The following is a 27930-nucleotide window of genomic DNA, read 5'->3' as shown; positions in this document are numbered from 1 at the left end:
TGAGATATAATAGTAAGTGGAAGGGCATGGCTTCTTCTCTGTAGAATTATTTTGATAAAATTTAACAACTGAATGCAATGTTACATAAATATTTAATTTTAGAAAAATGATGATTTTTGTTACCTGAGGAAACTTTAACATTCAGTGTCCTATCCTAGATATCTTCCTTTAACATGCTAAAATTTATTCATGGAACCACGAAATATCTTTTATTAAGCATTTTAATATTTTAGGTCTTGTGGTGTATTGAATGGAATTCCTCCAGAAGCTATGTCCATGTCTCAAAAAACCTTGTGAATATGAACTTAGTTGAAACTAGCGTTATTGAAGATGATATGAAGTTAAGCATACTGGATGATTCAGATGTGTCTTAAATTCAAAGATAGGGGCTGGTGCTGTGGCGTAACCGGGAAAGCCACTGCCTCTGGTACTGGCATTCCATTTAGGTGCTGGTTTGAATCCCTGCTGCTCCACTTCCAATCCAGCTTCCAGCTAATGCACCTGGAAAGCAGTGGAAGGTGGCCTAATTCCTTGGACCTCTGCCCCCATGTGGAAGACCCAGGAAAAGCTCCTTGCTCCTGGTTTTGGATATGCCCAGCTCCAGCCACTGTGGCCATTTGGGGAGTGAACTAGTGGATGGAAGATCTGTTCTCTATCTTTCTGTCTCTGTCTCTTTCTATACATAACTTTACATTTCAAATAAATAAATAAATCCTTAAAAATTCAAAGAAAATGCCCTCATAAGACACAGAAGAGAAGATACACAGAAGGGAAAATCATGTGAAAATGGAGGCAGAAATTATAGAGATGTGGCAATAATCCAAGGAAAGCCTGTAGCCCCCAGAAGCTGGAAGGCTGAAGGGAGTGCAGTGCTTGCTAACACATTGATGTCAGGCTTCTGGCCTCCAGAACTATGAGATAATAAATTCCCATTGTTTTAAGCCACCAAATTTGTGGTGATTGCTATGGATATCTTAAGTATCTTCTGTGGTTTCTTCATAATCATTTTGATACACAGTAATATTTAATTCTGCCTTAACAATTTCTGGATGAAACTATTCCTAACATTGAGAAGGTTAAAAAAAGCCCAGAGAAATTACAGGATTGTTCATGTTCTCATCGATGGAAAATGTATAAGCTCAATTGGATTGTCTCATTCATAATGCAAAACCTTCTTCATTAGCCCTGTTTCACAGTGCACATTATGAACACCAAGCATTCAGGTAAATACAGGCAGAGCTCAGGGTTTGTTCCCTACGTTGGTTTTCTCTAAGAAACTTATTCCGTTTTTTTCTTGGTGTTTCTTTGTTTCCAAATAAAAGTTACGCTTTCCACACTTATTTGTTTTTTATTTTTTATGCATGATTTCCATTTCTGCTTCCATTTCCCATCAACCTCACAGTAGGAGATGTTCTGTTATATAAAGATAAAGCAGTCATGGTTGCAATTTACAGTTCAGTCTTTTTTTGATGTGTGATAATTACATACTTCCCTCAAATGTTAAATTGGCAGCTATACACTAATATGTATATTGTTTTCAAAGTTTTATATTTTTGTTTTTAAGTTGAGCTGGTTGCTTGTATCATTTAAAACACTGAAATCTTAGTAGATCATGTGATATTTCATCTCCAGAATACAAAATTTTTCTATATCTTAAAAATTATTTCTAAAAATATTATACTTTAAGCTTTTACTACGGAATTAGTATCTCCCTGAAACTAATCGGTCCAATTGCTGAGATAGCATTTATAGGAACATTTAATGAGAAAAGAATGCATTCTGTTCAAAGCAGCCGATTGTCATTGAGCTCTGATCTTGTCTGCAAAAGTTTTTCATCCCAGTAGGGAATTACTGTAGTATATGAAATTATGTGGTCTTACCTTCATTTATCCAAGATTTGAAGCAATTCTATTAGCCTGACACTTATTGGCAGTGTCCTTCACTGATAACCATCCTAGTGCTTGCGTTTCTCTCCTTAACTCTTCTCTGATTCATAAAGCTGCTTGCTGTAGCACTGGGGAGCTTTGAAGAAGTACCTTTTGATTAAATTAAATGGAGGAAAAAGGGGATTTCTAACCTACTTATATCACTTATAGAAGCATAATCAAGTTGTGGAATAAGAAATTTCAGTGACTTTTTCAAAAATCAGTGATCGCGGAAAGTAACAGCTATTCAATCTCAATGCAAGCGGCATGTTAAAGACAGGGCCAAAAATGGTATGTGATGTGGCACAGTGGGTTACGCAGCTGCTTGTGATTCCTGTATTCCATATCGAAGTGCCAGTTCAAATCCTGGATATTCTATTCCCATCCAACTTCTTGTCGATGTGCCTGGCAAGGTGGTGAGAAAATGGCTCAAGAACGTGGAATCCTGTTACCCAGATAGGAGACCAGGATGGAATTCCTGTCTGTTGTCTGCTGGCTTTGGCCTGGTTCAGACCTGGCTGTTGTAACCATTTGGATAGTGAATCAGTGGTTGAAAATCTTTGTCTCTCTCCTTCTGTCTCTCTCTCTCTATCAGTTGCTCTACCTTCTAAATATATAAATAAGACTTTTAAAAAGAGAGGAAAAAAGCAGTTGCTTACTGAACTGTGGCATGCCTAGAAATAGAGTTTTTTTTTTAATGAATATTCCTTTCTGAGTTTTTTTTTAACATAGGTCTTTTTAAATTAAAAAATCACATCAATTTTTATGTTAAAGTGATGTTAATGCAAAGAGAACAGGTTCCATGTACTTCATAGATACAATCCTGAGATTGTAATACTTCATTTCCTCCCTCCCTCCCTCTCTTCCTTCCTTCTTACATTTTTTCTTTCTTCCATTTCCTTTCTCTCCCTTCCATTGTCTGCCTTTCTTAATTTTTGAGATGAAATTTTAAATTTAATTTATATTATAGTCAAAGTTATACTTAAATACAAAAAAATTCAAATGAGTTAAAAGGTCACAGGCATTGAGAGAAGGAAGGATATTAAGAACATTCAGACCAAAGACTACTGAATTTCGGAGACATTTACTTGGAGTTGAAGATAATGATGATGGGATCTATATTACACTGTCACGGTGGTCAGACTCATCTGAGTAGATACAAAGATGTTTCATCTTAAATTGTAACCACACATTTTTTTTTCCCCTCTTTATGGAGTGTTGAGCAGATGGTTTTCTTCAAATGAATATGTGTTCTTTGTTTTTATGTTCCTGCCATGTCTACATTAAAAGTGAAGGGAGTCTATGTATTAGATATTTAATGACAGATAACAGATAAATCTCAGTTAAGGCTCTCAGAACATTGCCTTTATTTCGTGGCTATACCAAGCCTACCTTAGGTGACTTTGAGTTACTTGATATCTGTACACTTTTCTTGTGTTTTTTTTTTTTTTTCTCATCAAATGATAAGTATAGACTAATGTATAATGGAGACTCAGAATAGTTTAATATCCTTTTTGCTGAAACTGTTGATTGCAACCTGCGTAGACCACCATAGCTGGTATCTTCTCTGGCTCTCTTCGTTTATAAAGTTGTGGTTTTGGTGATCATGGAAATAATGGGGAAAGTCAAATATTTCTATAATGAAAGAAGAAAAGAAAGAAATTGTAAGAAAGAAATACCTTTATGGGTAATCATTCTTTGGGTTCTGAATCACCTGGCAATCTATGAAACCTACCTAAAGGGCCTTTGGTTATAATCTATACTAGATTTGCATGAAGTTCCTTGAATGTTGACTGTTGTTTAGCATATAGATAGTGTATGTTTCAAAAGTTGGGAAATGGAAAGTTTTTGCCTGTGGGGAATATTATTTTACATTGACATTGTTTAGGATTCTCTAAAGACGAAGTAGTTACCCTTGGTATACTACTGGTGATGATGTATATGTACACACACACTGAGAAGAGATATGTCATATCATGCCTTTTAAAAAGGCATATTTATTTCAAACTGGAGACTTGAACACATTACAGCATATTTCAATGTGTGATGACTACATGTGTATGTGTGTCTTGAGAGTTGGTCAAGTAAACATTCAGACTCAAAAGGCAATTGTAAACTATATTTGGAATCAATCTACTACTCAAAAATGATATAGGAGTACAGTTATATCTCTCCAACAGAGCACTACTGGGCATTTCTCTTCTATAAGAGTCCTTGCAGTATTTCTTGTCTATTTTTTAAATATTTATTTATTTATTTGAAAGGCAGAGACACAGATGGGGAAGGGGAGAGAAAAAGAGAGAGAAAGAGAGAGAGAGAGAGAGAGAGAGAGAGAGAGAGAGAGAGAAATCTTCCATACACAGGTTCACTCCCCAGATGACTGCAATGGCTGGAGCTGGGCTGATCTGAAGGAGCCAGGAGCTTCTTTCAGGTCTCCCACATGTCTACAGGGATTCAAGGACTTGGGCCATTTTCCGCTGCTTTCCCAGGAACATCAGCAGGGAGCTGGATCAGAAGTGTACAAAACAGGACTTGAACTGATACCCTCATGAAATGCCAGCACTGCAGGCAGAGGCTTAACTTTCTATACTACAGCACCAGGCCAATGCTTGCATGTTTCTTGCAACTAACAGGGAGTTATCTTCATAGGTGATATCTCAGGTACAAGAGATGAGACCCACACATTGGTTAAATTCCAGAAATGTCCTTATGTAGCAACTTCATGTTCTGCAATAGCCCAAATCACTTGTATTATTTTGATAGACCTAGTTTCCAGGGACTATAAAAAGGACATGTCTAGATCCTTCAAGGAATACTATACTCAAGGAAGTGCAATAATGTATCCTCATATAATGGTCTCCATCAACTTTGATCACCTCTTTATAGTTACTCCCAGTCCTAATAAAGTCTGATAATTGGAGATTATTGTTATATTAATCAATATTTCCTTGTAACATAATTGGCATTCTATCTTTATCTGGTCCTAGGGAAACAAAGGTAGAAATAAGAATTTTTTAAACCATTGCCCACAGCGAGTCATAAAGAGTCAATTTAGCCCCTAATGAGTCAGTGACTGTGCCTTATTAAAATAATAATTTATTTTCTCAATTGGATCATTACCTTTTGTTACTACCAACTTACGAATAATGGGAAAACTGATTTTCATTTATTAATGTAGTGGCTTTATTTTTCCTGTGCTCCAATTTTCTTTTTTTTGGCTATGATTGATTGCTTTTATTTTCAAAGTGTCCCAAAATATCTATGTGTACCAAAAGAATATTTTTGTTTTAATGATTAAATTTTTCTCAATATATAAGAGTAATAAATTTGTGGTTGGCTTTTTCTTTCCTATGACTATCATGGGAGTTGAATAATGGTGATCAAAATATAAGTTTAGTCCTTACTATACTCCCCTAAAATTATTTTGTAGATATATAGTGCTAAAGGAATATGGTCCTGGTATAGGACCATATGTTTATGTTTGCACATGTATTTTCTAATATGACAATGTTTGTATAAATATTTTTGAAGCAATGTTTTATTTGGAGGTGTTAAGAAATCAAATATTTTTATTGATTTTCCTTCTTACGAGAAGAAATAGAAATTCTTACATTGCTTTCATTTTCCAGTGAATATAATCTTGAGACTCATGGACTTGCAAACAGCATTGAAACACAGAGCTATGATCGTCTCAGAAAAGCCAGCACTTGTCAAACTCTTGTTATTGAAGCTATGTGCTCAGTTGATACCATAATTCTCAAGAAATAAGAAATTTGGACATGAATCATGTTAAGAAATTTAAAATATTTCAATTAGAAAGGGCATAAAAGAAGAAGGATCATTCAGGCAGGGATACAGAAAAGTGAAAAGGTAACAAATCTATCTTGTACAAATAGAAACATAGTAAATGTGTAATTCATTAAAATTTACACAAAATTTTCTGTATGTATATTACATATATATATATATATATTATTTTATGTGCTGATTATCGAAAGCAGACCTATGCGCTTTTCTTGAAGTGGGTTAAGTTTTTTTTTTTTTAATTTGTTGATTATGGAGGCCATCATTGTAGCACAAGATGGAAAGCTGAAGCCCCTTTCATTTGTGTGGAAGATCAGGATGGAGTTCCTGGATTCTGGCTTGGCACTGACCTGGCAGTTGGGGCCACTTGGGGAGTAAACCAGCAGATGGATGATCTCTCTCTCTCCTCTCTCTGTCCCTCTCACTCTCTTTCTCTCATTCCCCTTTTCTATGTTGCTCTGCTTTTCAAGTAAAAGTAAATATTTTTTTTAAATTTCCATTATGCTCACTGAATATTGTTGTCTCATAGTGTGAAATGTGGAAGCATGTGCATGTTACACTTGTATTGACAAATGACATTTTGTGGAAAGTGACAGATTCAAATCAGAATGGAAAATGTTTTATTTATTTAAACATTGTTTTGAAATAGTGTAGACATGCCAAGAAATGCATGTAAGTGTACAGATAAGTGAATTGTTTTGTCTTCTCAGCACACTCATTACAAATACCCAAATTAAGAACAAAACATTACTAGTACTCCAAAGATCCTCACTATCCGCTTTTTCTTTTTCTTTTTAATATGAGAAAAGAAGGCTTTATTGTCGTGTCTAAGGTATGAATGGTAGGATTTAGTGAAGCAATATTTATAAATAAATAATAAGTAATATGAAATCCACAGAATTTTTATACTCTCTGTTAACTTCTATGAGTAAGCGAAAACATGGTATTTGCCTTCTGGATCTGGTTTATTTCACATATCATAATGATCTCCAATTTCATCCATTTTGTTGCAAATGTCAGGATTTCATTCTTTTTTATATCTTAGTATTATTCTATCATGCATGTATGTGTTTATGTGTGTGTGTGTGTGTGTGTATGTATTTTCTGTATACAGTTATCAATTTATTAGACATTCAGGTTAATTCCATATCTTTGCAATTGTGAATTGAGCTACTATATACATGGAAGTGCACATTTGTTATATATATGTTGATTTCAGTTCCTTTGGATATATTCCCAGGAGTGCAATAGCTGGGAAATATGGTAGATCTATTTTTAGTTTTCTGAGGAATCTCCATACTGTTTTCCATAATGGTTCTACCAATTTTCATTCCCACCAACAGTGTATTAGGGTATCTTTTTCTCCACAACCTCACCAGTATTTGCTATTTTTAAAATTTTGGGTAATAGCCATTCTAACTGGAGTGATGTATTACCTCTTAGTAGCCTTTATTTGCATTTCTCTGATTGCTAGTGATCCTGAGCATTTTTTCAAGTGTCTATTGGCCATTTGTATTTCCTCCTTTGAAAATGTCTATTCATATCCTTTGACCATTTCTTAAGTTGCTTTGTTGTTGAGTTTCTTACGTAACTTATATATATTAATATATATTATATATTAATCCTTTATCAGATGCAGAGGGAGGGAGGGAGAGGGAGAGAGAAAGAAAGAAAGATTGAGAAATATCTTCCATCTGATGATTCACTCCCCAGTTGGCGATAATGGCCAGAGTAGAGCCTGGCCAAAGCCAGGAGCCAGGAGCTTCATCCGGATAGCCTGTTTGTGTAGCAAGAGCCCAAACATTTCAGCCATGTTCTTCTGCTTTCCCAAACCATTTGCAGGCAGCTGGATTAGAAGTGGGGCAGCTGTGAGAGGGATTGGCATCCATATGTGATTCTGGCTGGCTTCATAAACAATGGTTTTACACACTATACCACACTGGCCCCAATTTGTGTCTCCTTGATTTCTTTTTTTTTTATTTAGTAAATATAAATTTCCAAAGTACAGTTTATGGATTACAATGGCTTCCCCCACCCCATAATTTCCCTTCCACTTGCACCCATCCCATCTCCCGCTCCCTCTCCCATTCCATTCACATCAAGATTCATTTTAAATTCTCTTTATATACAGAAGATCGATTTAGTATATATTAAGTAAAGATTTCATCAGTTTGCACCCACACAGAAACACAAAGTGTAAAATACTGTTTCAGTACTAGTTATAGCATTACTTCACATTGGACAACACATTAAGGACAGATCCCACATGAGAAGTAAGTACACAGTGACTCCTGTTGTTGACTTAACAATTTGACACTCTTGTTTATGGTGTCAGTAATCTCCCTAGGCTCTAGTCATGAGTTGCCAAGGCTATGGAAGCCTTTTGAGTTCGCTGACTTCGATCTTATTCCGACAGGGTCATAGTCAAAGCGGAAGTTCTCTCCTCCCTTCAGAGAAAGGTACCTCCTTCTTTGATGGCCTGTTCTTTCTACTGGGATCTCACTCACAGAGATCTTTCATTTAGCTCTTCTTTTTTTTTTTTTTTTTTTTGATTTTTTTTTTTTTGCCAGAATGTCTTGGCTTTTCATGCCTAAAATACTCTCATGGGCTCTTCAGCCAGATCTGAATGCCTCAAAGGCTGATTCTGAGGACAGAGTGCTATTTAGAACAGCTGCCATTCTATGAGTCTGCTGTGTATCCCACTTCCCATGATGGATCGTTCTCTCCCTATTTGATTCTATCAGTTAGTATTAGCAGACACTAGTCTTGTTTGTGTGATCCCTTTGACTCTTAGACCTATGAGTGTGATCAATTGTGAACTGAAATTGATCACTTGGACTAGTGAGATGGAATTGGTACATGCCACCTTCATGGGATTGTATTGGAATCCCCTGGCACATTTCTAACTCCACCATTTGGGGCAAGTCCGATTAGGCATGTCCCAAACTGTACATTTCCTCCCTGTCTTATTCCCACTCTTATATTTAACAGGGATCACTTTTCAGTTAAAATTTAAACACCTAAGAATAATTGTGTGTTAATCACAGAGTTCAACCAATAGTACTAGTACAAAACAAAAAAAATACTAAAATCGAAAGTATCAATCCCATTCACAATAGCTACAAAAATAATCAAATACCTTGGAATAAACTTAACCAAGGACGTTAAAAATCTCTACAATGAAAATTACAAAACCTTAAAGAAAGAAATAGAAGAGGATACCAACAAATGGAAAAATCTTCCATGCTCATGGATTGGAAGAATCAATATCATCAAAATGTCCATTCTCCCAAAAGCAATTTACAGATTCAATGCAATACCAATCAAAATACCAAAGACATTCTTCTCAGATCTGGAAAAAATGATGCTGAAATTCATATGGAGACACAGGAGACCTCGAATAGCTAAAACAATCTTATACAACAAAAACAAAGCTGGAGGCATCACAATACCAGATTTCAGGGCATGCTACAGGGCAGTTGTTATCAAAACAGCAGGGTACTGGTACAGAAACAGATGGATAGACCAATGGAACAGAATTGAAACACCAGAAATCAATCCAAACTTCTACAGCCAACTTATATTTGATCAAGGATCTAAACCAATCCCTGGGGTAAGGACAGTGTGTTCAATAAATGGTGCTGGGAAAATTGGATTTCCATGTGCAGAATCATGAAGCAAGACCCCTACCTTTCACCTTACACAAAAATCCACTCAACATGGATTAAAGACCTATATCTTCAACCTGACACCATCAAATTATTAGAGAGCATTGGAACAACCCTGCAAGATATAGGTACCCGAAAAGAATTCCTAGAAAAGACCCTGGAGGCGCAAGCAGTCAAAGCCAAAATTAACTATTGGGATTGCATCAAATTGAGAAGTTTCTGTACTATAAAAAAATAGGAGAGTGAAGAGACAACCAACATAATGGGAAAACATATTTGCAAACTATGCAACAGATAAAGGGTTGATAACCAGAATCTACAAAGAAATCAAGAAACTCCACAACATCAAAACAAACAACTCACTTAAGAGATGGGCCAAGGACCTCAATAGACAGTTTTCAAAAGAGGAAATCCAAATGGCCAACAGGCACATGAAAAAATGTTCAAGATCACTAGCAATCAGGGAAATGCAAATCAAAACCACAATGAGGTTTCACCTCACCCTGGTAGGAATGGCTCACATTCAGAAATCTACCAACAATAGATGCTGAAGAGGATGTGGGGAAAAAGGGACACTACCCCACTGTTGGTGGGAATGCAAACTGGTTAAGCCACTATGGAAGTCAGTCTGGAGATTCCTCAGAAACCTGAATATAACCCTACCATTCAACCCAGCCATCCCACTCCTTGGAATTTACCCAAAGGAATTTAAATTGGCAAACAAAAAAGCGGTCTGCATATTAATGTTTATTGCAGCTCAATTCACAATAGCTAAGAATTGGAACCAACCCAAATGCCTATCAACAGTAGACTGGATAAAGAAATTATGGGACATGTACTCTATAGAATACTATACAGCAGTCAAAAACAATGAAATCCAGTCATTTGCAACAAAATGGAGGAATCTGGAAAACATTATGCTGAGTGAATTAAGCCATTCCCAGAAGGACAAATATCATATGTTCTCCCTGATCAGTGACAACTAACTGAGCACCAAAGGGGAAACCTCTTGAAGTGAAATGGACACTATGAGAAACAGTGACTTGATCAGCTCTTGTCTTGAGTGTTGATGAACAATGTAATACTTTATCCAATTTAGTATTTTTTTGTTTTGTTCAAGTACTATTGTTTGATTTCTTTTTATTGCCTAATGAATCTTGCTAAAATTTTCTGAACTGTATTATACAGTAATGTGTGCATCCTTGTCTGATTCCAGATCTTTGAGGAAATGCTTCCAGCTTTTCCTCATTCAATATGCTTTTGGTTGTGGTTTGCCATATATTACCTTGAATTTTGTTGAGATGTATTTATTCTACACACAATTTTAAAAAGGTTTTTTTTTTAATCATGAAAGGAGGTTGTGTTTTATCAAGTGCTTTTTCTGCATCTATTGAGAAATTATATAGTTTTATACTTCATTTTGTTAATGTGATGTATCACATTTACCAATTTTCACATCTTGAACCCTCCCTGCATCCATAAATCCTACTTAGTAAAGGTGGATGATATTTTTGATATGTTGTTAGATTAGATTTGCTAGTGTCTCTTTGAGGATTTTTGCATCTATATTCATCAGGGATGAATAGTTCTCTCTCTCTCTCTCTCTCTCTCTCTTTTTTTTGTAGTATCTTTGTCTTGTTTTCAAATTAAAATGAAGCTGGCTTCATAGAATGAGCTTGGAAAGGTTGCCTTCCTTTCAATTATTTTTACTATTTTAGGAAGTATTGGTATCAGTTCTTTCTTAAAATCTGGTCAAATTCAGTAATGAAGCTATCTAGCCCTGAGGTTTTCTTTGTTGGGAGAATTTTCATTAGTGATACAATCTCAGTCTTGGCTATTGGTCTATTCAGGTTTTCTATGTCTGAATGCCTCAGTTTCGGTTTTGGTAAAAGATTTGTGTCTAGAAATGTGTCAATTTCTTCTAGATTTTCCAGTTAGTTGCCATTTAGCTATTTGCAATAATTCCTAATGATTCTTTGTATTTCTGTTGTGTCAGTTGTTACAGCTCATTTTTCATCTGTGATTTTATTACTTTGAATAGTCTCCTTTTTATTCGGGTCCATCATTTATCAATAGAGTTCATTTCTTCAAAAATCCATTTAACTGATCTGTTGTACAATTTTTAATTTCTATCTTTATTTCTTCCCTAAGTTTAATTTATTTCTTCTACTAATTTTGGATTTTGTTTGTTCCTGTTCGGTCCTAGAGATTCATTGTAGAGTATTTATTTGCTACCTTTCCAATTTATTGATGTCTATTTGGATTTTGACTGCCAGTACTTTTAGGTTCTTATCTATAAAGACTTTGCCTAGATCATTGTCTTGCAGTGTTTCCCAAATATTTTCACCTAGTATTTGATGATATCAGCTCATAGATTTAGATTCATGATCCATTAGGAGTTGACTTTTGTATAAGGCATAAGATAAAGCTCTTGTTTCATACTTCTGTATGCAGAAATCCAATTTTCCTAACACTGAATGTTGAAGAGACTATCCTTTCTCCAGAGAGTGATTTTAGCTCATTTGCCAGAGATGAGTTGGTTGTAGGTATGTGAATTACTTTCTGGGGTTTCTATTCTGTTCCAATGGTTTACATGCTTATTTCTGTGCCATTGCCAGGCTGTTTTGATTATAACTGCCCTGAAGTGTATCTTGAAACCTGATATTGTTAGGTCTCTTTGTTTTTCTTTTTTAAGATTGCCTCAGCTGTTCAAAGTCTCTTCCATAGGGATTTTAGGGTCCTTTTCTCTAGATCTGAGAAATTCCTTCCTATTTTTTTTTTTTTGAGATCACATTGAATCTATAAATTGCTTTGGGTAATATGTGGGCATTTTGACGATATTAATTCTTCCAATCCATGAACATAGAAGATTTCCTCATTTTTTGTGTCTTCTAGTTCCTAATGTATTATAATGCTCATTGTTGAAAATTTTCATATCCTTGGTAAAATGTAATTTTCATATCCTTAGTTAAATATATTGGGTATTTAAATTTTTTGGTAGCTACCATAAATTGTACTGACCTTACAAGTTCTTTCTCCGCCATGGCATTGCTTATGCAAACAAATACTATTGATTTTTGTATGTTGATTTTATAACTTGGCTCTTTGCCAAACTCTCTTATGAGTTCCAATAGAGTCTTAATGTAGTCTTTTGCAACCCCATATATAGATTCATGTCATCCACAAACAGGGATAATTTGACTTCTTGTTTTCCAATTTGTAATCCTTTGATTTCTTTTTCTTATCTAACAGCTCAGTCTAAAACTTAAAGAACCATGTTGAATAACAATGGTAAAAGTGGGCATTGTTCTCTGGTTCTGGATCTTAATGGAAATGCTCCCTTCTTTTCCCTATACAGTGTGATACAATGTGGGCTCACTGTGGGTTTGTCATATATTGCCTTTAGTGTGTTGAAATATTTTCCATCTATACCCAATTTTCTTAAGGGTGGGAGTATGGCCAGGAGGGAGGGTAGGATGGGAATACCACTATGCTCCTAAATCGGTATATATGAAATACACGAAATTTATTCAACTTAAAAGAAAAACAAACTCTACAAAATATACAAAAACATGGAGACTAAACAACATGCTCTGAATGAACAGTGAGTCATAAAAGAAATCAAAGGAAATCAAAAAATTCTTGAAACAAATAAAGATGATGTTGTATTTTATCAAAGGCTTTCTGTCTCAGCATCTGTTGGGATAATCATGTGGTTTTTATTAATCAATTTGTTAATGTGGTTTATTATGTTTATTGATTTGCATGTGTTGAACATTCAGACATCCCTGATATAAATACCACTTGGTCCAGGTGTATGATCTTTTGGATGTGTTGTTGGATTCAGTTAGCTAGTATTTTTCGAGAATTTCTATATGCATATTCATCAGTGATATTGGTCTATAGCTTTCTTTCTTTGTTTTCTCTTTTTCTGGTGTTGGAATTAATGTGATGCTGGCCTCATAGAGTGATTTTTAGAGTATTCTCTCCCTTTCAATTGCTTTGAATAGTTTAAGAAAAATTGGTGTTAGTTCTTTTTTATTTTATTTTATTTAATGAACATAAATTTCCAAAGTACAGCTTATGGATTTACAATAGCTTCCCCCTACCCCATAATTTCCCTCCCACCCACAACACTCCCCTCTCCCACTCCCTCTCCCCTTCCATTCACATCAAGATTAATTTTCAATTATCTTTATATACAGAAGATAAATTTAGCATATATTAAGTAAAGATTTCAACAGTTTGCACCCACACAGAAACACAAAGTGTAAAATACTATTTGAGTACTAGTTATAGCATTAATTAAACACATAAGAGTAATTGTGTATTAATTACAGAGTTCAACCAATAGTTTTAAGTAGAACATAAAAAATACTAAAAGGGTAAAGTATTAAGTTCTTTTTTTTTCTTTTTTTTTGTTTGTTATATAGTTATTTTTTAAATTTAATAAATGTGAATTTACAAAGTGCAACTTTTGTATTGTTGTGGCTCCCCACCCAACCTCCCTCCCTCCCATGGCCCTCCCCTCTCCCACTCCCTCTCCCATCCCGCCCTTCATTGAGTTTCATTTTCAATTACCTTCATATACTGAAGATCAACTTAGTATATACTAAGCAAGGATTTCAACAGGCTGTACTCACACAACCGTACAAGGTATAGGGTATTGTTTGACTAGTAGTGTTGTTTTTAAGTTTCATAGTAAAACACATTAAGGACAGAGATCCTACGTGGGGAGCATGTACCCAGTGACTCCCGTTGTTGATTTAACAATTGGCACTCTTATTTATGACGTCAGCAATCACCCGAGACTCTTGCTATGAGCTTTCTAGGCTATGGAAGCCCCTTGAGTTCACAAACTCTGAACTTGTTTAGTCAAGGCCTTATCACAGTGGAGGTTCCTTCCTCCCTTCAGAGAAAGGTGCCTCTCTCCTTGATGGCCTGTTCCTTCTGCTGGGGTCTTGTTCACCAGGTATTAGTTCTTTTTAAAAGTTTGGTAGAATTCAGAGGTGAAGCCATCTAGTGTTGGGCTTTACTTTGTTGGGAGCGTCTTTATTACTGAATTAATCTTCATTTTGGTTATTTGGTAAATTCTAGGGTTTCTCTTTATTCATTGTTCAATTTTAGTAAATTGTATGTGTCCAGAAATCTATCAGTTTCTTCTAGATTTTCCAATTTGTTGGCAAAAAAATTGTAATAATTCCTGTGATTCTTTTTATTTCAGTGTCATCTGTTATAACATCATTTTCAACTCTGAGTTTATTAATTTGTGTCTCCTTTTTTTTTTGGTTAGTTGAGTCAGTGGTTTATCAATTTTGTTTATTTTTTCAAAAAACCAAATCTTCGTTTCACTGACTTTTTTATCATTTTCATAATTTTAATTTTATTTATATTCTAGTTATTATTTCTTTTCTCATACTAATTTTGTGTTTGTTGTGCATTTTTTCTAGGTCTTTGAGATTCATTTTTAAATTTTTATTTGATATAATTCCAATTTCTTTTTTTTTTTTAAACTTTTATTTAATGCATATAAATTTCCAAAGTACGACTTATGGATTACAATGGCTTCCCCCCCATACCGTCCCTCCCACCCACAACCCTCCCCTTTCCCACTCCCTCTCCCCTTCCATTCACATCAAGATTCATTTTTGATTATCTTAATATACAGAAGATCAGCTTAGTATACATCAAGTATGGATTTCAACAGTTTGCTCCCACACAGAAACATAAAGTGAAAAATAATAGATGATTTTTTTTAAATGATGATGAAATCAGAGCAGACCTATTGTCATGTTTAATCCCAGTGAGAGTCAAGTTGGGAATTGATAATTTCTTTTTTTTTTTTTTTTTTTTTTTTTTTTTTTTTACAGAGGATCAGTTTAGTATGCATTAAGTAAGGATTTCAACAGTTTGCACCCCCATAGAAACACAAAGTGAAATATATTGTTTGAGTACTCGTTATAGCATTAAATCTCAATGTACAGCACATTAAGGATAGAGATCCTACATGAGGAGTAAGTGCACAGTGACTCCTGTTGTTGACTTTACCAATTGCTATAAACTTTCATCTTAACACTGCTCTTGCCATATCCCATAAGTTTTGATATGCTGTGTTGTCATCTTTATTTGTTTCAAGAATTTTTTGATTTCCCTTTGATTTCTTTTATGACTCACTGTTCATTCAGAGCATGTTGTTTAGTCTCCATGTTTTTGTATATTTTGTAGAGTTTGTTTTTCTTTTAAGTTGAACAAATTTCGTGTATTTCATATATACCGATTTAGGAGCATAGTGGTATTCCCATCCTACCCTTCCTCCTGGCCATACTCCCACTTTCCTCCTCCTCCTTCCTTTCTTATTTTTTTCTTTTACTTTTTACAGTGGTCTATTTTCAGTTTATTTTTTACGCATGAAATTAACCCTATACTAAGTAAAGAATTCAACAAGCATTAATAACAAAAAACAAACAAAAAAAACCACTGTTCCTCAATAGTAGAGACAAGGGCTGAAAATAATAATAAAATGTCAAATGTCACTTTTGCTCATATAAATTACCTTTTTTTCCCTCTATTATTTACGACAGATCATGCAAAACATATGGTATTTGTGGTTTGGGGACTGGCTTATTTCACTAAGCATAATGGTTTCCAGTGCATCCATTTCATGGCATAAGAAAGGATATTTTCTTTTTTATGGCTGAATAGTATTCCATAGTGTCTATACACCACATTTTTTAAAAAGTTCAGTCATTAGTTAATAGAATCTGGGTTGATTCCATGTCTTAGTTATTGTGAATTTAGCTGCAGTAAACATGGGAGTATGGATAACTCCTTCTTGTACTGATTAATTTCCTTTGACTAATTTCCTAGGAGTGAAGTGCTTGGTCATATGGTAGATTGATTTTGAGATTTCTGAGGAATCTCCATACTATCATTATTAATGGTTATACTAGCTTAAATTCCCACCAACAGTGTATTAGGATACCTCTTTTTCCACTACATCCTTGCCAGCATTTATTATTTTTGTTTTCAATAATAGCCATTTAGACTGGGGTGAGGTTGAACCACATTCTGATTTTTTTTTTTTTGCATTTCCCTGATGATTAATTATCCTAAGCATTTTTTCATGTGTCTTTTGGCCATTTGAATGTCCTCTTTTGAAAAATGCCTATTCAAATCCTCTGGCCAATTCTTAATGGGATTGTTCGTTTTGTTGTTGTTGAGTTTATTGAGCTCTTTGTAGATTCTGGATATTAATCCTTTATCAGTTGTGTAATTTGCAAATATTTTCTCCCATTGTGTTGGTTGTCTCTTGGCTTTGCTGAGTGTTTGCTTTGCAATGCAGAAGCTTCTCAGTTTTATGTATCCCATTTGTTCATTTTTGCTTTAATTGCCTGTGCTTCTGGGGTCTTTTCCAAAAAGTCTTTGACTAGGCCAGAGTCTTGCAGAGTTTCCCCAATGTTCTCAAGTAATATGATTGTTTCACACCATAGATTTATATCCTTGATCCATTGTGAGTTGATTTTTGTATAAGGTGTAAGGTAAGGGTCTTGTCTTGCACATACTTGTGCACACATATATACCATTTTCCCAACAAGATTGTTCTTCAGGGATTGATTTTTAGCCCTTTTGTCAAAGAATAGTTGGTTGTAGATGTGTGGATTGCTTTCTAAAGTTTCTATTCAGTACAGTTGGTCTATATGCCTATTCTTGTGTCAGTACAAGGCTGTTTTGATAATAAGTACTCTGTAGTATGTCTTGAAATCTGTTATTGTGATATCTCTGCTTATTTTTATTGTTTAAGATTTAGCTATTTAGGGTCTCTTGTGTTTCCATATGTATTTTTACATTCTTTTTTCTTGATCTGAGAAGAATGTCATTGGTATTTTGATTGAGATTGAATTGCATCTGTAGGTTGCTTTCAGTAGTGTGGACATTTTGATGATACTAATTCTTCCAATCCACAAACATGGAAGATTCTCGCATTTTTTTGTGTCTTCCTCTATTTCTTTCTTCAATACTTGCAATTTTCATCATAGAGATCTTTCACCCTTGGTTAAATTTATTCCAAGTTACTTGTTGTAACTATTTTGAGGGGGATTGATCTTAGAAGTTCTTTCTCAGTCATGGCATCGCCTGTGTATACAAAGGCTATTGATTTTTGTGTGTTAATTTTATATCTTGCAACTTTACCAAACTCTCTTAAGAGTTCCAATAGTCTCAGTGTAGTCTTTTGCTACTCTCTATATAGAATATTGTCATCTGGAAATAGGAATAATTTTGACCTCCTCCTTTCCAATCTGTATCCCTTTTATTTCTTTTTCTTGCCTAATGGCTCTGACTAAAACTTACAGGACTATATGGAATAGCAGTGGTGAAAGTTGGCATCCTGATCTGGTTCTGGATCTTAGTGGAAATGCTTCCAAATTTTCCCCATTCAATATGATGCTCACTGTGGGTTTATCATCTTGCCTTGACTGTGTTGAAGAATGTTCCTTCTAAACACCATAATCTTAAGGTTTGTATCATGAAAAGATGTTGTATTAAATGTTTTCTCTGCATCTCTTGGGATAATCATATGGTTTATTCTTTGTTAATGTGATGGATAACATTTATTCATTTGTATATTTTGAACAATCCCTCATACTAGAAATAAATCCCACTTGATCTGGATGAATGATCTTTCTGAGGTGTTGTTGGATTCAATAAACTAATATTTTGTTGAACATTTTTGCATCTATGTTCATCAAGTTCTGTAGTTCTATTTCTTTGTTGTATCTTTGTTTCTTTGTTGTATCTTTTTATGGTTTTGGAATTAAGGTGATATTGGCCTCATAGAAGGAATTTGGGAGGATTCCCTCCCTTGTAATTGTTTTGAATAGTTTGAGAAGAATTGGAATTACTTATTCTTTAACAGTCTGGCAGAATTCAACAGTGAAGCCATCTGATGTTGGGCTTTTCTTTGCTGGGAGGGTCTTTATTACTGATTCAGTCTCCCTCTTGGTTATTGGTCTGTTTTTGTTTTCTGTGACTCAATGTTGGTAGATTGTATGTGTCCAGGAATCTATCCATACCTTCTGGATTTTCCATTTGTTGTAGAGTTTCTTATGTTGTTGATTTCCAGCTTCATTTCATTGTGATCAGAAAAGACACATGATATGATTTCACTTTTTGAATTTTGTGAGTCTTGTTTTATGTCCTAGTATATGGTCTGTACTAGAGAATGTTCCATGCGTTGAAGTAAAGGATGAGTATTCCGGAGCTATGGGATGAAATGTTTTATAGATATTTATTAGATCCATTTGTTATAATATAGATTAGCTCTGCTGTATTTTTGTTGATTTTTTGCCTAGTTGATTGGTCCATTGATGAAAGTTGAATATTTTAATAGAAAGCTTTTATTTAATAAATATAAATATCATAATTATAACTTTTGAATTATAGTGGTTCTTCCCCCCAACCCGCCCTCTCACTCCCAAACCATCCCACCTCCTACTCCCTCTGCACATCCCATTCTTCATTAAGATTCATTTTTAATTATCTTTATATACAGAATATCATCTCTATGTTAAGTAAAGATTTCAACGGTTTGCACCCACACAGACACACAAAGTAGAAAGTGTTGCTTGAAAACTAGTTTTACTGTTAATTCTCATAATAAAACACATTAAGGACAGAGGTCCTACATGGAGAGCAAGTGCACAGTGAGTCCTGTTGTTGATTTAACAATTGACACTCTTATTTATGACATCAGTGATCACCTGAGGCTCTTGTCATGAGCTGTCAGGGCTATGGAAGCCTCTTGAGTCCACAAATTAGTCTCCCATTTTAATTCTATATGAACCTATATATCTCACTCTAGATCCATTAAGATTTGTTTTAAAAGGCTCAGTGTTCTAGATTGGTTGCAAATACATTTACTATAGTCATATATTCCTGTTGAGTTAATCCCTTAATCATTGTGTAATGACCTTCTTTCTCTAACAGATTTTGTCTTAAAATCTATTTTCTGATATTATGATATCTATTCCTGCTCATTTTTGCTTTCCATTACCATGAGATATCTTTTCCTATCCTTTCATTTTCTGTCTGTATGTGTCTTTTGTGATGAGGTATATTTCTTGTAGGCAACATATAGATGGGACTTTATTTTTAATCAATTCAGTCCATTTGTTTATTTCAATCACAGAGTTTAAACTATTTACATTCAAGGTTATTCTTGGTAAGTAATGCCTTGATGTTGTCATTTTCCCATAAATATTTCTATCATCTGTTTTGGACCCTCTTTGTATCATTATTCTGAGGTTTTCTGCTCTCACATTCTTTCATTATGTTTGTATTTCTCTGTTTCTGTGTGTAGTATTTCCTTAAGTATCATTTGTAAGGCTGGCTGGGTGCTGACAAATTCTTTCAATTTTTACTTGTTTTGGAAGGTCTTTTTTTCACCTTCATTTACACATGAAAGCTTCACTAAGTACAGTATTCTGGGCTGACAGCCCCCTCCCACTTTTTTTTTTAAGGACTTGGACTATGTCTCTGCATTCTCTCCTAGCCTGCAGGGATTGATATGAAATTTGCTGTCAATCTAATTGGAGATCGTTTTAAGGCAATCTGGCATTTCTCTTTTTCCGATTTTTAGGGTCTTTTCTTTTTTTCTTGATGATTCCAAAATATGGTTTCGTGGTGAAGATCTTTTCTAATCATGTCTATTTGGGATTCCATGTAATTCCTATACTTGGAAGTGCATGTCTTTGTCTGAACTAGGAAAATTTTCTGCTGTTTCACTGGATAAGTTCTCTAAGTCATTCTGTACTCCTTCAGAATGTTGTTCAATGATCCAAAACACTATTTTTTTTTAAATTTTTTCTTTTTAAAAAATTTTTTTGTCTGACAAATATTTCAAAAGCATTGTCTTCCAGCTTGGATATTTCTTCTGAGTCTATTATTTAGGCTATCCATGTATTTTTTATTTGATATGTTGAATTCTTCATTTCTAATATTTTAGGTTGATTTTTTTATCCCTGTCATTCCCAAATTTATTTAGCACATATAATTGCTTCTCTGTGTTTGAGTAATCTTGTAATCATTCTTTTGATTTCCTTTTCAGGCATTTTGTCAACCTCCTTATCTTCACAGTCTAGTATTGAAATATTATTGTGTTCCTTTTGGGGATCCTTATTTTCTTCCTGTTCATGTTTCTTGTATTTATATGCATATTTGTTCACATTTGGAGAAACACTTGTTGATATCACCTCTTAAGTCTTTCTTCTTGAGAATGTGCTTCTAGGAATAAAGGGATGCTTGAACATTCAAGGGATATTAAGAGATGTGTGCTAGGTGGCCCAGGGAGATCTTGCCAGTATTTGTGTGCAATGTGGCAAAAGTCCAAGGTAGATCCAAGTTATGTGTGGTAGTTATCCTCTGTAGTAATAGGAAAGAGGGATTATTGCCCTGGCTGTCATGATCACTACTTCTACCCTTGTCTTTGCCGAAGTGAACCTCCCATGTGTGTTCCTCTCTCACTCAGATGCGTGAACCACGTAAGAATCGATGTGTTCCATAGCGTGAGCCTGGAGCCCTCTGTGATATGCATTCCCAGTAGTTAGGGAATTCTGAGCTTCTGGTGTCAGGCTCAGTAATTGCCCAAAGACCCAACCTCACCCAATGCCCCTTATTGCTTTCCTGTGTTATCACACAGTCTTCCCACAGTCACAGAGTACAGGGTTTCCACTGCAGGGAATCCACTCTGCCATGTGAACCTCCCCATCCAAAGAGAAAGTTGCCCCATGCCTTAGGCTGTTGCTTTAGTGGGAAGAGGAGAGTGGAGCAATGTTCCAAGTGGGCACTGTGGCCCTGCCAACTCTCCAGACCTGCCTTCACACACCTTATTCTGGAAAGATGGAGCTATGCCTACTGGTCACCAGGTGGGGAGGGAAGGGAAACAATTTGTCCTCCATTCAAGGGTTAATTGGGCACCCTGCCCTCCTCCAAGTCATCCACCTCAACTCAAAGTCTGTGCGGGCTGTGAGACTCTCCCCCAGACAAGGTTACCAGTAGATCATGAGCTTCTGTACAGTTCTGTCACCTCGTTCTGGGAAAATAGCCTCCCTGCCAATCACTTCATGGGAGTCACTGTTGCATGTCTACAATCCTTGTTGCTCCATGGATTCTTTCTTCTTTTTGTAGACTTTTCCCTGGATCCTCTTACGAATTATCTCCTAGGAACACAGATGTTCCCATTTTTCAGGTATCTTCCTGTGACCAAAATTAGCATAACTTTTTTCCTGTTCCTCCTGGAATGGAAAGGAATATTTTCATGATTTTAATTTATCTGAATCTTTAAAGGAACTGGTAGCTTCTATAATTGAATACAGTATTGAGCATCAATAATTAAAATATTATATCCCAATTAGGGAATAATAGCATTATTATTAGGGAAATAATAGCATCATTGTATTTTGTACTAATAGAATATTTCCTAAGAATTATATTTAAATGGAGTCATTTATACTGTTTTTTAGAATATTATTTACAGAATGGGAAAGAATCTACAAATAATCCTGCTATAGAGATATTTGAGGGGATTCAATTGAATCGAAGAATCCTAAGAAAATCATCAAGGCTCCTACTGCTGCTGCAAATTGAGAGAGAAGTCCTAGAAAGGAGATGTACTCTGTCCAAATCTCTGGATAGCCCTTGACACATTCAGTCATGCATGGGATAGATTCTAAATCCACTAGCTAAGGAGCAAAAAAAATGCAGTGAGATTTGATAGACTAACCAAGCGACAGAGTTTGTAATTTGAATTGAACCACATAAACTGCCTGAAAACTCCACATTCTTCAGAGGAATGTATCAGAATCTGAAGTCTCCTTGACATACCAACCTGAAATCAAAATAACCATGAAATAAGCCAGATGTTTGCATTGACAAACACATATTTTAAAGCAGCTATGAGACATATGCTCAAAGATATGAAAGAAAACCTACTAACAGTACATCAAAAATTGGGAAATCTCAGCAGAGTAATAGAAACTATAAAAAAGAAATTCTAGAACTAAAATATATTATATGCTGAGTAGTGAAACCATAATATACTTTCAGTTTTTACTTGCTTATGATTCACTCTACTGTTAGAATGATATTCACTCTATTGTTTTTTTGTGGTATTTTTATTATATTTGACTTAGTATGCCAGGAATGCCAAAATCTTGCCTTAGAATATTTAAACAGCCTGAATTGGCTCATTATGCTGCACAACTGATAATGCAAAATAGAAGCTTAATACCTGTACATTCACTCTTTATCACAGCTAAGTGTGTTAGAGACATAATTTAGGCTCAAAGAGTAGTAGAACCCTTCTTTTCCTATACAAGTCTCCATTTTAACAAAGACTAGCCTTAATGTAATTAGTGATGATAATTTACATGCTTCCTGTCTATGAGGAGAAGAAATATATGGCTATATCCCAAGAGGGTACTTTGTCTTTGTTGGAAAACTTTTGTTTACAGAATGGGAGAGAGAAAAATTTTGAAGTGATTGCCCCAAGAGTAGAAATGGTGAAATCACAATCCTGAGACTGAACAATTAGTAAAGTAACTTCTCTCTTATGGAATAGCAAGAGGGAGCTTCATACAGAAGCAAAAGAGTTTTCTTCTAGCTATTTCCATCGATTTCCATCTATCTTTCATGATTGCTCTATCTAAACACCAATGTCTTCCCAATATCTGAAAATGCTATCCTATCTAAGTTTTCTACTGGAGTTTTGGCCTACTAGCATTCTAGATCTCATTCTTCTTAGATGTTTCAATGCATGCTTTAGTTGCTCTGTCTCCCCCCCACTTCCAATGTAGCCGTAGATTGGCATTGAATTTTTGTTATCTCTGACTCAATGATTATTTCCTAGGAAGGCTTATATATTGCTTCTTCTTATGTACTTTCCAGTTTCCAACTGTGTTTGCTAAGTGGATGATTCTAAAAGTAAGTGTATTCAAGCTTCTCTTTCTTGAATATGTAGCTCTCTATATCTCCATCAGATTTTTTCATTTTATGTTAAAGGAAGTTCTGAGTGGATAAATGGGGTCTATAATAAACTTTATAGCCATTTTTGTTCAATTCTTTGCTTAATGTTTCTAGATTACTAGTCAGCAGTTCTTTGTACATATTCAATCAATTTGTTTAGTGTGCTTTTGTCACTTTCTGGTTCAACTGCCACCATTATAACTCTGAATTTCATAAATTCATATCTGAATTACTCTGGTGGGTCACACAGAATTTCTGCATTCTACATACTATTATTTGATGATGATTTAATGTCCTCCTGTTTTATTCTATCAAAATGCTCACCTTTCCAAATATTCCTTCATAATCAAATTGACATTTACAAGAAACATTATTTTTCCATGTAAAAGAAAATCCTTCAGTTGTCTACAAGATAAAGTTCAACTCCCAACCATGTCATGTAAGACCTCTCATTATCCATTCCAACTCTTTGAAATACTGTGTCTACCCACTATCAAATTTATGTCCCAGCTCTACGGAAAGGTATTCCATTACCTAAATAAGAGTCATATTCTTTCTATTCCCAAGCTTTTGTATATCTATTCCCTTTGCTGGAAATACAGCACATATTTTCTATTTTTTTTTTCTTGCTGTACATCAAGACCTACCTCAAGAGAATTCTACCCTAGGGGTTAGCATTGTGGCATAGCTGGTTAAACCACAGCTTATGTTGCCAGCATCCCCTATGGATGCCAGTTCAAGACCCTGTTGCTCCACTTCTGATCCAGCTCCCTGATAATGCACCTGGGAAAGCAGTGGAAGACAGCCCAAGTACTTTGCCCCTACACCCATGGGAGAACTAAAAGAAGCTGTGGACTCCTGCCATTGGCCTGGCACAGCCCCAGCCATTGTGGCCATTTGGGGAATGAACCAGCAGATGGAAGATTCTCTCTCTCTCTCTCTCTCTCTCTCTCTCTCTCTCCCTGCCTTTCAAATAAATAAAAATAAGTCTTAAAAAAAGAATAACTATCCTAAAGGCTAGCATTGTAAGGTAGTAGGTTATGCCATTGCCTATAATGCCAGCATGCTATGTCAGAGCACCAGTTTGAGTCCCAGCTACCTTGCTTCCAATCCAGCTCCCTACTAATTTTCCTGACAAGGCAACAGAAGATGGCCCAAGTACTTTGGCCCCTGCCACCAATGTGGGAGACGTGGATAGAATTCTGGACTCCTGGCCAGGCCATTTTGGACATTTGGGGAGTGAACCAGTGGATAGAAGATATCCTCCCTCTCTTTATCTGTCTCTTCCTCTCCCCCATGTAAGTATTCCTTTTAAATAAATATAGTAATCTACCCTGAGAAGTCTTTTGTAACATACCCTAATCTCTAATCTCTTTGTAACATACCCTAATCCCTAATCCTTCAGGTAAGCAAATGAAAAAATCCTCCCCAGTTGTTTAAGGGCAGTTTTCCAGATTTGACATCTCTTCTTCACTGAAACTCTTTCTTCTCTTGATTATACTGATTTTCTTTTGCTATCAATCCATTTTTTTAAAAAATATTTATTTATTTGAAATTCATAGTTACACAGAGAGAGGAGAGGCAGAGACAGAGAAAAAAAGAGAGAGAGAGAGAGAGAGAGAGAGTGAGTGAGGTCTTCCATCTGCTGGTTCACTCCCCAGTTGGTCACAATGGCTGGAACTGCGCTAATCTGAAGCCAGGAGCCAGGAACTTCCTCTGGATCTTGCCACTCAGGTGCAGGGGCCGAAGGATTTGGGCCATCTTCCACTGCAGAAAATTGGATCAGAAGTGGAGCAGCCAGGACTTGAACCAGCACCCATATGGGATGCTGGCACTATGGGCAGCGCCTTTACCCTCTATGCCACAGTGCCGTCCCCTATCTATCCATTCTTGACCTCCCCCTTTGTTGTCTATCTCAGAGTAAGCCTCTATTGTCTTTAGAGCATCTTATTCACCTTCATAAGATTTTACTCAATTTAACTGATATTATTTTATGCATTTATTTATCATGATATTTTAGATAATGGTTTTTATTTTTATTCCATATATAACCATACAATTATTAGGCACTCAGGTATTAGTAGGTGAGAAAATAAATATATGCATTAATAAAATGCTTTCACTTAAATACTCTATCATGCTAGCTTTTTTTTAGGAAATTTAGTGTTTTCTTCATGTATCTAGTATATATTATTGTGAGTGTACTTAGCATTTGCCAAATTTATTGATGAATAAAATAGAAGTTATAAGAATACGTGAAGGGCGCAGGTACTAGACTTGTTTATGTGCTCCCTTTGACTCTTAGTCCTTTCATTATGATCAATTGTGAACAGAAATTGATCACTGGGACTAGTGAGATGGCATTGGTACATGCCACCTTGATGGGATTGAATTGGAATCCCCTGGTATGTTTCTAACTCTACCATTTGGGGCAAGTCAGCTTGAGCATGTCCCAAATTATACATCTCTTCCCTCTCTTATTCCCACTCATATGTTTAACAGGGATTTCCACGTGCAGAATCATGAAGCAAGACCCCTACCTTACACCTTACACAAAAATCCACTCCACATGGATTAAAGACCTAAATCTACGACCTGACATCATCAAGTTATTAGAGAACATTGGAGAAACCCTTCAAGATATTGGCACAGGCAAAGAATTTCTGGAAAAGACCCGGGAGGCACAGGCAGTCAAAGCCAAAATCAACTATTGGGATTGCATCAAATTGAGAAGTTTCTGTACTGCAAAAGAAACAGTGAGGAGAGTGAAAAGACAACCGACAGAATGGGAAAAAATATTTGTAAACTATGCAACAGACAAAGGGTTAATAACCAGAATTTACAAAGAGATCAAGAAACTCCACAAAAACAAAACCAACAACCCACTTAAGAGATGGGCCAAGGACCTCAATAGACATTTTTCAAAAGAGGAAATCCAAATGGCCAACAGGCACATGAAAAAATGTTCAAGGTCATTAGCAATCAGGGAAATGCAAATCAAAACCACAATGAGATTTCACCTCACCCTGGTTAGAATGGCTCACATGCAGAAATCTACCAACAATAGATGCTGGCGAGGATGTGGGGAAAAAGGGACACTAACCCACTGTTGGTGGGAATGCAAACTGGTCAAGCCACTATGAAAGTCAGTCTGGAGATTCCTCAGAAACCTGAAGATAACCCTACAGTTCGACCCAGCCATCCCACTCCTTGGAATTTACCCAAAGGAGTTTAAATTGGCAAACAAAAAAGCGGTCTGCACCCTAATGTTTATTGCAGCACAATTCACAATAGCCAAGACCTGGAACCAACCTACATGCCCATCAACGATAGACTGGATAAAGAAATTATGGGATATGTACTCTTTAGAATACTATACCGCAGTAAGAAACAACGAAATCCAGTCATTTGCAACAAAATGGAGGAATCTGGAACACATCATGCTGAGTGAAATAAGCCAGTCCCAAAGGGACAAATACCATATGTTCTCCCTGATCGGTGACGACTGACTGAACACCAAGAGGGAAACCTGTTGGAGTGAGGTGGACACTATGGGAAATGGTGGCTTGATCAGCATAGCCCTGACTGTTAATGAACAACTAAATACATTATCCCTCTTAGTAGTTTTTTTTAATCTGTTCTACTTGATATGACTGGTTTAGATCTGTAATTGATGCAAAGTTATTCTTAAGTGTTGAAAATTAACTGAAATGTGATCCCTGTTGAACATGGTGGTGGGAATGGGAGAGGGAAGAGATGTATAATTTGGGACATGCTCAGGCTGACTTGCCCCAAGTGGTGGAGTTGGAAGCATACCAGGGGATTCCAATTCAATCCCATCGAGGTGGCATGTACCAATGCCATCTCACTGTTCCAGGTGATCAGTTTCAGTTCACAGTTGGTCATGGTGAAGGGACTGGGAGTCAAAGGGAGCACATAGACAAGTCTAGTACCTGCTAACGCTAACCAATGGAGTAAATAAAGGGGAGAGTGATCCAACATGGGAAGTGAGAATCTCAGCAGACTCATAGAATGGCAGATGTCCTAAATAGCACTCTGGCCTCAGAATCAGCCCTAAAGGCATTCGGAGCTGGCTGAAAAGCTCATGAGAGTATTTCAGGCATGGAAAGCCAAGACACTCTGGCAAAAGATCTCTGCGAGTGAGATCCCAGTGGAAAGAACAGGCCATCAAAGAAGGAGGTACCTTTCTCTGAAGGGAGGACAGAACCTCCACTTTGACTATGAGCTTGTCTAAACAAGATAAGAATTGGAGAACTCAGAGGGCTTCCATAGCCTTGGAAACTCATGACTGGAGCATAGGGAGATTACTGATGCCATAGACAGGAGTGTCAATTGGTAAAGTCAACAACAGGAGTCACTGTGCACTTACTCCTCATGTAGGATCTCTATCCTTAATGTGCTGTACATTGAGATTTAATGCTATAACGAGTACTCAAACAATATATTTCACTTTGTGTTTCTATGGGGGTGCAAACTGTTGAAATCCTTACTTA

Source organism: Oryctolagus cuniculus, chromosome 2, assembly GCF_964237555.1.
Source record: "Oryctolagus cuniculus chromosome 2, mOryCun1.1, whole genome shotgun sequence".
NCBI lineage: Eukaryota > Metazoa > Chordata > Mammalia > Lagomorpha > Leporidae > Oryctolagus > Oryctolagus cuniculus.
The sequence above is the reverse complement of the archived record's forward strand: the minus strand, read 5'-3'. Positions refer to the sequence as shown.